Here is a 10,947-nt window from a genome sequence, read left to right as displayed (position 1 = left end):
CCAAGGAAAGCAATAACCTCAATAAGGGGATCAGTGGCCTCTCAGTCATGCTAACAGAAAGCCAGTTATGTTTCCATCAACCTTACCATGGCCAATGCCACCATGCCAGGACCACACAGGCAAGTATGGACTCTCACTTTGGGCCAAGGACAGGGGCAAAGGCAAAATATATGTTATCTGTTGCTAGACACTGCACTTTGTAGGGCATTTTTTATCTGTCTATTTGTTATCCTGTGGTAACTTAGGTGTTTCAGTGATGCTGGAAGTTGTGGCAACAATATTTTAAATACCAGCAGAGTCACCATGGTATTCAGAGTTTCAGAATAAGACAGATTATGAAGAAGGGCATAGAAATTGACCTGCAAAAGAGTCATCAGTGAAACTGTGTGGATCATAACAGTACGATGTCTGAAGATGAGCCTCTAAATTGGAAGTATCACAAAGATGGTAACAGACAGGACAATTTTCATTCTGTTATAATATAAGGCTGCCATGAACTGGAGCCGACTTGATGGCTACTAGCAATAATGAAAATGTTTTTCCAAAACAGTGTTCCCTTCCGTTGTGCATAAGATTGCTGTGGGTCAGAACCAACTGGTTGGCACATAATAACAACAACAATAACAACAACCAAAAGTCTTTAGGGGTCTATGTCTTTTACTGTCTTGTGATCTCCACCTTGTTTCCATAAAAAATAAAAATAAAAAGAATTAGATTTGAAGAAGAAGAAAAGATAATATTTTTCAGAAATGGAGGTCATCTCTTATTTTAAGACCCTCTATAGTGTGCTTAGTTCTCTCGCTCTATACCCACCCCCCTCGTCGTTTATAAATAACACTGCTTGACTCCATTCAATAAATTTGTGTATATCTATGGCTGGTTTTCTTCGGATAGTTTTCTGGGAGGCATACTAACAGGTAAAAGGAAATTGATCTTTTTAAGACTTTGAATTACATGCTGATGTGCTCTCAGAAAGATCGGTTCAATTGATCTATCACCAGCAGTTCCCGAATGCCTCTTATCCCACACTTCACCCATACTGCCAGCTACCTTTGGATTAAAACAAAAATTGTAACATTTATGCAACATTTAAAAAAAGACTTAGGCTCATTTCCCAACATCATTTCCCTAAGTGTGGATTTCATTCGCCTCAGATGGTGTCGTGTGAGACTTAAGATTGTTACAAACAGTGTTCTAATAGCAATGTACTAGAGGGTTTCCCCTGCCTCATGGTCAAGTCTGGAAAATATTTCCACTTGAAATATCATACTTGAGTATACTTCAAAAGTCAAAATACATGTGCAAAACTAGTAAGCGGGGCTATAGCCATTAAACTAAGAACTTGCTGGGCTAAACTGAGGATGCACATGGTCTGTGAACGTCTCTTCAGACAAGGGTGGAATGGCACCTGCAATCAGCGTGTCCTGGAGAAATTTACAAAGCACAGTATTTATTATCTTACTGATGAAATTCCTGGGTTTCTTCCCCAACAGGTTCTAAAGTAAAATCAATTTATATAATTTTTTTTCTGGGAATCACCCAACAATAGATTACAAATATTTTAAAGAAATGTGTATATTCTTTGTGGTACCTATAATAAATAAAATTTTCTTTTATGATTGAGCAGTATTATTGAGTTATTGAAGTTAATATTGGTTGGGTGACCAAAGAATATTTCTCCTCATTTTCATTCTTGGAGATTAGTGGGAGTTCAAATTAGTCCAACTCTATTGTTGCTTTTGGGCATCAGCCTATACTGACAGCATTTCTTTCTGCCTCATCAGACTCAGCGTGAATGTTCACACAGCCAACTTCTTCTGGTACCTCCTGTGAGGTGATCTAAAATCAACTGTATCTGATTTAAGACCTAGTTCACCTATAAAATGAAATAGCCCACATATCAAATGGGCTTTTACTGGGTTTGAGTGATTGGTGCTCTGATATCTTTCATTTGCTTTGAATTTTAGATGTGCCATGCTATCCATCATTAAAGTGTTCTAATGTGCACATCTACAGCTACAATTCATTCTATATTCTAAATTTCCACTGTTTTCAATGTTAACCCAGAACCTAGAAAATATAGCCCCTCCCGTGGCTGAGCTACTTGGACCAACCAAACTTGGTCTAAAGCTATTGTAGAACGTATTAAAAGTGCCCGTTCTCTGGCTCAGAAGTGCACATTCACATGAAAATAAAGTCTCTTACGATGTTGTCATTTGAAAGGTACTGGCCAATAAATGTACTGCCCCTCTTAAACTGAATTTCCAAATAACCCTATTCATTTCTTTGTCTAAAATATGTACACTAAAAAATTCTTGTTAAAATGAGAATATCACCTAGGACCATAACATATAACTCATTAGTTTATATTAGAATTGTCATGCTAGTTTAATGTAAATTGTAGAATGTGCACAACTGTGATTGTTTTGAAGAAGGGACGAGATGGATTCCATAATCCATAGCGTAGGGAGCCCAAGTTCACCTGGAAAACAGCATTGAAAGAGAACCCTGCCCTCCACACGGCAGCACTGCGTGACCATGTTTCCCTTACTGAGAATCAACAGAGTTTCGGGAAATTTATTTTATGCACTCAAATTCATAAAACAGTACAACATCCTGTCCTTGTGTGTGATTACTCCCTGTTTAGAGGGAAGGAAGTTAGGTCAATGAGGCTTAGAAACTACTGAAATCTTGGGGTCCTGGCAAGTGTCAGGGCTGGGGCAGGTGTTGGGAGTCATGTGGCCTGGCTTTTCTCCATCACTGCTAATTTCATTTGCCACTGATGTCCCAAATGGAGAAGAGAGGCAGGGGAGATGAGGCTCTATGATGATAAATTAGCCATTTTATAGTCTCCATTGTCAAGTATCATGAAGACTGCTATCCAGAACCTTTAGTAGCAACAAAATATGTTGTGAAATGCCCTGGTAGTGCTACAGCACGCGTTGGACTGTTAACTGCCAGTGTGACGGTGTAAACCATCCAACAAAGCCACAGAACAATGAGATGTCTGCTCTTGTAAAGATGTACAATCTCAGAAATATAAGGATTCTGTGAGTCAGATTTGACTACAGCTTGGCAGTGGGTTTAGTTTGGGCTTTTGAAGTGCAGTCTCTGGTAATTCAGAGCCAATATGCCTTTTGGGCACAGGTACAACAACATGAACAGGTTATTATCTTGCTTTGTTACCAAAAAAGTATTAAAGGAGATTTAGTAGACCACCAGCAATATTGGTTAATTCCTGAGTAGGGAAAATGGTTAACATGCTCAACAACTAAGTGAAAGGTTGGTGGTTCAACTTTGTCCAGAGATGCCTTTAAGAAGGAATGCCTAGTGACCTACTTCCCCCCCAAAAAGTCAATGAAAACGAGAAGGAGCATAGCTCTACTCTGACACACAGAGTGTCCCCAAGAGTTGGAGTCAGCCCCACAGCCATCAGGAGCTGGTCAGTCATGTGTTACAAGGGAGGACAGTAGCATAAAACGAGTTAACTGTTGAGATTGATACAAAATTGGACTGCATCCGTCTCATAAACTTGCTTGACTTTCTAATACAAGATAAAACAAAGATGCTTTATGACACATCAAGCCAATATTCATTAAAAAAAAAAGAGCAAAGTAACTGCTTATGGAAGAATTACATAAGGTCCAGTGGTACCTTAAATGGAAATAAAGTATTCACATGTTAATGTGGGTGAAGAGATAGGTAATATACAATAAGAAGTTTGGCAAAAGGTGATAGAGGCCAGGGAAGACACTAGGAAGAGAGCAAACGTTAAAGACAACATTGTTAAGTACTATTATATACACAATCTTAAAATAGTATTGATCTACAAGTAGATGGAACACAGGAGGAAAAGGTTTGGAAGAAAGAGTGGAAGTCTATCTATGAATATATATAAATTTAACAGAGGTTATTTGTACATAAATATTTAACTTTGCTACAAATACAGCTGTAATGTGGTGAAACATACTGGGCAAAGTTGTTCAAACTTCTTAGAAAGAACCAAACTTTTAGAGAGAATGAGTCAGTGGGCCTGGGAGCTCAGTCCATGGTTTCAGGGGACACCAAAATCAATCGGCATAACATAGTCCACGAAAACAAGGCTGTAAATCCTACTTTCGTCAGTGAGTAGCAAATGGGTTCTTAAAAGCTCATGATCGGCCATCTAAAGTGCACCAATTGGTCAATCCCTGTCTGGAGGAAAAAAGAATGATGAAAGTGTTTAAAAGCACAGGAAAACAATTAGTGCAATGGCATCTATCTTCACAACCCTGAAACCAGAGACCAAGGTGATGCAACCACCGACTGCTCTGAAAAGGAATCACAAGAGGGGGTCCTGGCTAGAGGGGGAGAGAAAATGTGGACCCAAACGCAAAATCATAAAAAGTCCAGGCTTACGGTTGGAACCCTTTGTCACCTTCAGATCTAGAACAGAACTCACTTCTGTGGCTCAATTTTCAGCCAAACAACAGACAGGTCTATAAGGGAAATGCAAGAAGCCTTGCTGGTGCCGTATTGCTAACCGCAAGGTCTGCTGTTCAAAATCACTAGGCACTCCACAGAGAAAAGCGGGGCTTCCTACTCCTGTGAAGAGTTACAGAGTCTGACACTCACAGGGGCACATCTACCCTATTCTACAGGGTCTCTCTGAGTCGGAATTGACTGGATGGCAGTGAGTTTGGTTTATAAGGGAAACAATAACACTAGGGAGGCATGCACACCTTGGAATAATCAACTATTTAAGATCAAAAGGGCAGCATTTACTCAAAGACACAATTCAGAAAGAGACCAAATGGAAACAAGAAACACATGAAGAATGCGGGATAAGAGACGTTTCATTTTAGGGATTAAAGCCAATGAGATGAAACTCCCATCGAGGAACATTCATGAAAAAGTATACGAGTTGTAGAATGGAAAATGGATGTGTACTGTGTGCCTTAACCCAATTCAAATTAAAGGGGGAAATACGCAAAACAGTTTTTCCTTGGGTCTGTCTCTATTAGTACTCATGCCTTTGAATACTTGAACCTCCATGTAAGATACTCAACTAAACTGAACCTGCTTTATTAGGGAGAAAAAATAGAAGAAATAGAAATAGAAAGAAATTCTCAACTAATGATAGCCATTCCATGTACTTGTTGTTCGGGTTCTCCATGCTCAGGAAAGAAAACACCACTGGCACTATCCTCGGGCCTCAGCGCATTCAATACAATGTCAAGAGAAGCCCTATTCAAAGCTACCCAGTCTCCATTCCTGACCCAGGGAAACTATGAGAGATAATAAAGTGTTATTCACGTTTGAAATCAAAAGAAAAGGTATTCGATTGACATTAAGCGATTGTTTCTGGAATATAATATTTGTCCAATAAATCATCACTATTAACCTAATCACTATTTTATCTTTTGAATATTGCTTTTAGCATCTAGTTCAAAATAATATCTCTTCAGCAGTGTCAAAAGTATTTATGAAACAGAAGAAGACAGAACTTTCATACCAATACTTTCTAACAACTTAAATTGACGTCTAATCTACTGCAAGTGACAAGAGAATACACCAATTAAATATAAACTGTGTGGAGCTAAACTGAATAGGACCATTAGTGTGGAATGAATGTCATATTTCCAGAAACAGAACAAATCTGGTGATCAAAAAGAAAGCAAATTATCCATTGACCCTTCCCAATTAATTGTCTCTAGCTGAGAATTTGGAGTCCACATCGACTGACAGAGGAGTGTTGCAATGGTTAAGCCCTCAGCTGATGATGGAAAGGCCTGCAATTTAAACCCATCAGCTGCTCGGTGGGAGATCCATGTTATAGTCTGCTTCCCAAACAATTACAGCTTTGGGCATACTATGGGTTGGTTCTATTGTGTTCTATAAGTCAGAACCAAAATATCAGTACGCCAAATACCAGAAGACAACCTGTTAGGAACTAGGAGTGTTTCTGGCACAGTGTAGTTCAAATAAGTCAAATGCTGCATCAGGAAGAAAATGAGCAGATAGCAGCAAGAAGATGAAAGGCCTGCTGCAGAGTAATTAACAGGGGTCCCGTGCACAATGCAATGAAAGGCGAAAGGCTCCCCAGTCCTATACCATGCACATGAGAGATTGTGTATCCATCAAATTGTTTTGATCCATAGGGGTTTCAATGGCTGATTTCCAGAAATAGCTTACTAGGCCTTACTTCCTCTATTTTAGTCTATCTTTGTCTGAAAGCTCTACTGAAACCTGTTCACATGACAGCAACACACAAGCCTCCACGGACAGATGAGTGATGGCCACACATATGATACACTGACCAGGAATCAGATACTTACTACCTTTTGAAATGACCAGTTTTGGGGGGTACAGTGTTGTGTATTCCTCAGATCTTTTTTTCATGTTTCCTGAATTGTTCAATATTTTGCCCATAAAATCTTCCAATATGACAAATGGAGGCTTGATTTTTTCTTCAGTTCTCACAGCTTGATATATTTTAAGGGTATTTTTCCCTTTTTGATTTTCTAACAGTCTTTGTACATTTCACTCTAACCCTTTACTTTGTGTGCTTGAGTTATCCTTTGAAAATTTTCTACTAGGGCTCCTAATGCACAGCAGCGGACCAGTGTTTTATTCTGTGTGCACAGTTACTATGAGTTAGAACCAACTCTATCTCTATTTTACAAGAACAGAAAAAGTTAGGTAAATACAACCATATAAGTTACAATAAAAATATAAATGGGTTTAAAAGACTCTGATTAAACAGAATAGAACTTGTTTGTTCAGGCTAAAGGAACCATAAAAGTATGAGTCAAACACATTTCTACAAAATCATAGAAACTTTTATGCAACAAAAATATCAAAATCTGAAGCTATTGTTTCTTTACATATTTGTCATCAAGATCTATAAAATGTCCAAAGTGTGTAGGATGAAGTCTTACCACCATTGCCTCTAAGGCACACTAGGGCCATACTTCTTCCAAGACAGATTTGTTTGTCTGTGCAGCAGTCCATGGTACTTTCAATGTTCATCACAGCACCACATGCAAATGCATCTTCTTCGGTCTTCCTTATTCAATGTCCAGCTTTAACATATATGAGGTGATTGAAAATACTATAGTTTGGGTCAATCATACATTAGTCCTCAAAGTAACATCTTTACTTTTCAACACTTAACAAAAGTCTGTGCAGCGGATTTACTCAAATGCAACATGCCATCTGATCTCGTGACTGCTGCTGCCATTTTCATTGATTGTGGATCAAAAATTAAGGCACTACAAAAAAATCTGAAATGTAGAAATCATAAGGATAATACAAATGAATTCAAGACAAAAGCATCTGACCAAGTAAAAAAGGTTCAATTTATGATGATGAAAGTACAATTCCAATAAAGAGGTTTAATGTGTGAACTATATGCCCTTTATAACATTATTACACATTATAAAAATAGATCATGTAAATAAAAACCAATTGCTAAAACAGAAAATATTATACTCTATGAATTTCTTCTCAAATAACCAGGCTAATTTTTAGAGAATGTATTTTATTACCAAAAGCCTCAGTAAGTTCCCTAAAGAAATGCAAAAGCACATATTCTTTGTCTGCCAAATAGTAAAAGAACAACTAAGTGACTAGTTTATTCTAACTACAAGCATATGTAAAAATCAAGTCAAACCAAACCAAATCAAACCCACTGAAATCAAGTCAATTCTGATAGGAACCCGCTCAGCGTATCTTAAGCTGAAAGAATTATAGAAAAAATTCAAGTCTCCATTTGCAAGGTTGAAAGAGTCTGTGTGTAAAATATTGAATGATGAAGCAAGCATGAGAAGAATACACAAAGTCACTGTGGAAAAAAGAACTAGTTGACATTGCACTGTTTCAGGAAGTAGCATATTCAGGAAGAGAATCAAGCTGCACGAATGCTTTAACCCAGAACAAGGCTCCAGGAATTGAAGGAATACCAAGTGAAATATTTTAACAAACCGATGAAGCACTGGAAGCACTCACTCATCTATGACAAGAAATATGGAAGACAGCTACTTGGCCAACTGACTGGAAGAGATCCGTATGTGTACCCGTTCCAAAGAAAGGTGATCCAACAGAATGCTGAAATTATAGAATGATATCATTGATATCACATGTCAATAAAATCGTCCTGATGATTATCCAGAAATGGTTGCAACAGTACATTAACAGGAAGCTGCCAAAGGTTCAGGCTGGGTCCAGAAGAGGACATGAAGAAAGGGATATCAATGCTGATATCAAGGAATATCAAGATGGATCTTGACTGAAAGCAGAGAATACCAGAAAGATGTTTACTTATGTTTTATTGACGATGCAGAGACATTCAACTGTGTGGATTATTAAAGAACAACATTAACAACTATGAATAGCCTTGAGAAGAATGGGAATCCCAGAACACTTTATTGTGTTCATGGGGAACCTGTATATGGATAAAGAGGAAGTTGTGCAAATGGAACAAGGGAATATTGAAGAAATTTTAAAATCAGGAAACTGTGTATCAGGGTTGCAGACTCTTATAATATTTCCTCTATCTGTATGCTGAGCAAATAATAAGAGAAGCTGGGTTATATGAAGAAGAATGCAGCATCAGGATTAGAGGAAGGCTTATAAATAACCTGTGACATGCAGATGACACAACCTGGCTTGCTGAAAGTGAGGAGAACTTGAAGCACCTGCTGACAAAGATAAAAGATTTCAGCCTTCGGTATGAATTACAACTTAAGTAAAGAAGACCAAAGTACAAATGGACAAGCAGGTACCAGCATGATAAATGGAGAAAAGATTGAAGTAAGGCATTTTGTCTTGCTTAGATCCACAATCAATGCTTATGGAAGCAGTAGACAATAAATCAAATGACACATTGCTTTTGGATGTATCTGCTGCACAAGATCTCTTCAAAGCAGTGGTTCTCAACCTTCCTAATGCTGCGACCCTTTAATACAGCTCCTTATGTTGTGGTGACCCCCAACCATAACATTATTTTTATTGCTACTTCATAACTGTAATTTTGCTACTGCTATGAAACGTAATGTAAATATCTGATATGCAGGATGTATTTTCATTGTTATAAATTGAACATAATTAAGGCATAGTGATTAATCACAAACCCACGTGTAATTATATATTGGGAAATATTTATTTCTAATTACAAATAAATGAAATTTTGCCTTGAAGCATGGTGTAGCATGGGTAACAGTCTTAATATAACAACAGTAAAATACATTGCTACATTTTGCAACAGTCTGCGTAAAAAGTCCACGTCAGTGTGAAAACTGAGATAACTTCTTTCTCATCAGATCAGAAATTCTCGGGGCAGTCTTTGCAAGAGCACAACAAAGATCATCTCCCACAACAAGTCTATTTCTGTATTTAGACTTGATAACCAACAAGCGGGAAAACCCTGTTTCACAAAGATGGGTTGTTGGAAATGGAAGAAGAAGGCACAACACAGTCTCAGACAGAACAGGATATGACTGCAAATACCTGTTCCAGAATTTTGTAACTGGCATTGTAGAGAAATCTCACTGCATTGCTGTTAATAAGGTCAATGAACTCCTCTTGTGCTGTCTCAGGAACATCCTCAACTGTGACTGTGAATGGGCTTCTGGCAAGTGCAAATGGGGTGTCAGGTAGATTTAGAAAGTGCGGTGAAATTTTGCCTGAAAGCATGTGCAAGTGTCCTTTTACAGAAACTACCATAATCCTTTTGTCTGGTTCAATGTCATGTTCCTCAAAGAAAGCTGATAAGGTAGGTGGATTAGTCTGGGTACTTTAGAGAAACAAATCAACAGAAACTTATGTATTAGAGAGAGTTTTATATAAATGTTAACTGTGCATCAAGAAAACATCCCAACCCAGTGCTGCCCAAGCCCACAAGTCCAATATTTACCCATTAACCCATATGTCCAATGCCTGTCCACAAAGTCCTCCTCATCTCACAAAGCAGATGCAATGATGCCAACTGCAGGAGGAAAGCCGAATAATGAATGTATAAGCATCTCAGCGCTGGCAGGGGTCTCCACATGGGTGCTCTACCACCCAGGGCTGCATCAGGGTAGGTCCATGTGGCTTCTCCTTGGGGATGTCTTGCAGGAAGTTAGCCTTGCAAGCTGAAGCTGGGAACTGCTAAGGCAGCTGCACCCTGGTGTGTCCATCACAAAGCAAGAGACCTGAGAACTCAAAAGGCGAGGCTCACCGAGCCATTTATTCACACACACACCCCTTCAATTAATCCCACATTTTGTTTATTGGCCAGGTTGGCACAATAAACTAACTAACTCAGTAGGCAATAGGTAAATTTTATTTTCGTCCTTTTTTTTTTCACCAAAGCTGAAGTTTCATTTGGAATGATCAGATCTTTTCAGACAAATCAAAGTATTGCAGTGATAAATTTAACTCAGTCAAGATGGCAAAGATGGCAACCAAGTAAGTATTCTGCAGTTCACTCTTATCGTTGAAAAGTTCTTTGAACTGTAGTCTTGCTTTCTGATAAAAAAAACGTTTTGAGTTCATCACAAAGCTCAAAAACATGTTTTAAAATTTTTCCTCTCGACAAAAACATGTCATCATTCTCTATTTTCACATTCTGCTGATTTTCATGTAACAACCTAATATTCAGAATCTAGCCATGCCAATAAATAAAGAGTGGGTGTATGGTTCAAAATGAAATTAATACAAATAAACTATTAAAACTATATCAGTTCATATTATTAAAAGGCCACACGTTTTAAAAAATTTCCTCTCGACAACCATCTCCACTTTAGTGTGAAATAGCAGAGCATTATTCGGCACATCCAACTCGTTGCACAGTTGTGAAAACAGTCTACCATTTAAAGCGCTCACCTTTACAAAATTGACAGAATTTATGAAGCTTTTCATTACTTCTTGTAATATTTGTGGCAGTGTCTTCACTGCTAATATTTTCCAATGAATCATACAGTG

This window comes from Echinops telfairi, unplaced genomic scaffold (assembly GCF_000313985.2).
Source record: "Echinops telfairi isolate 266 unplaced genomic scaffold, ASM31398v2 ScPeMD7_3533;HRSCAF=4204_0, whole genome shotgun sequence".
Lineage (NCBI taxonomy): Eukaryota > Metazoa > Chordata > Mammalia > Afrosoricida > Tenrecidae > Echinops > Echinops telfairi.
Note: the sequence above shows the minus strand (reverse complement) of the source record.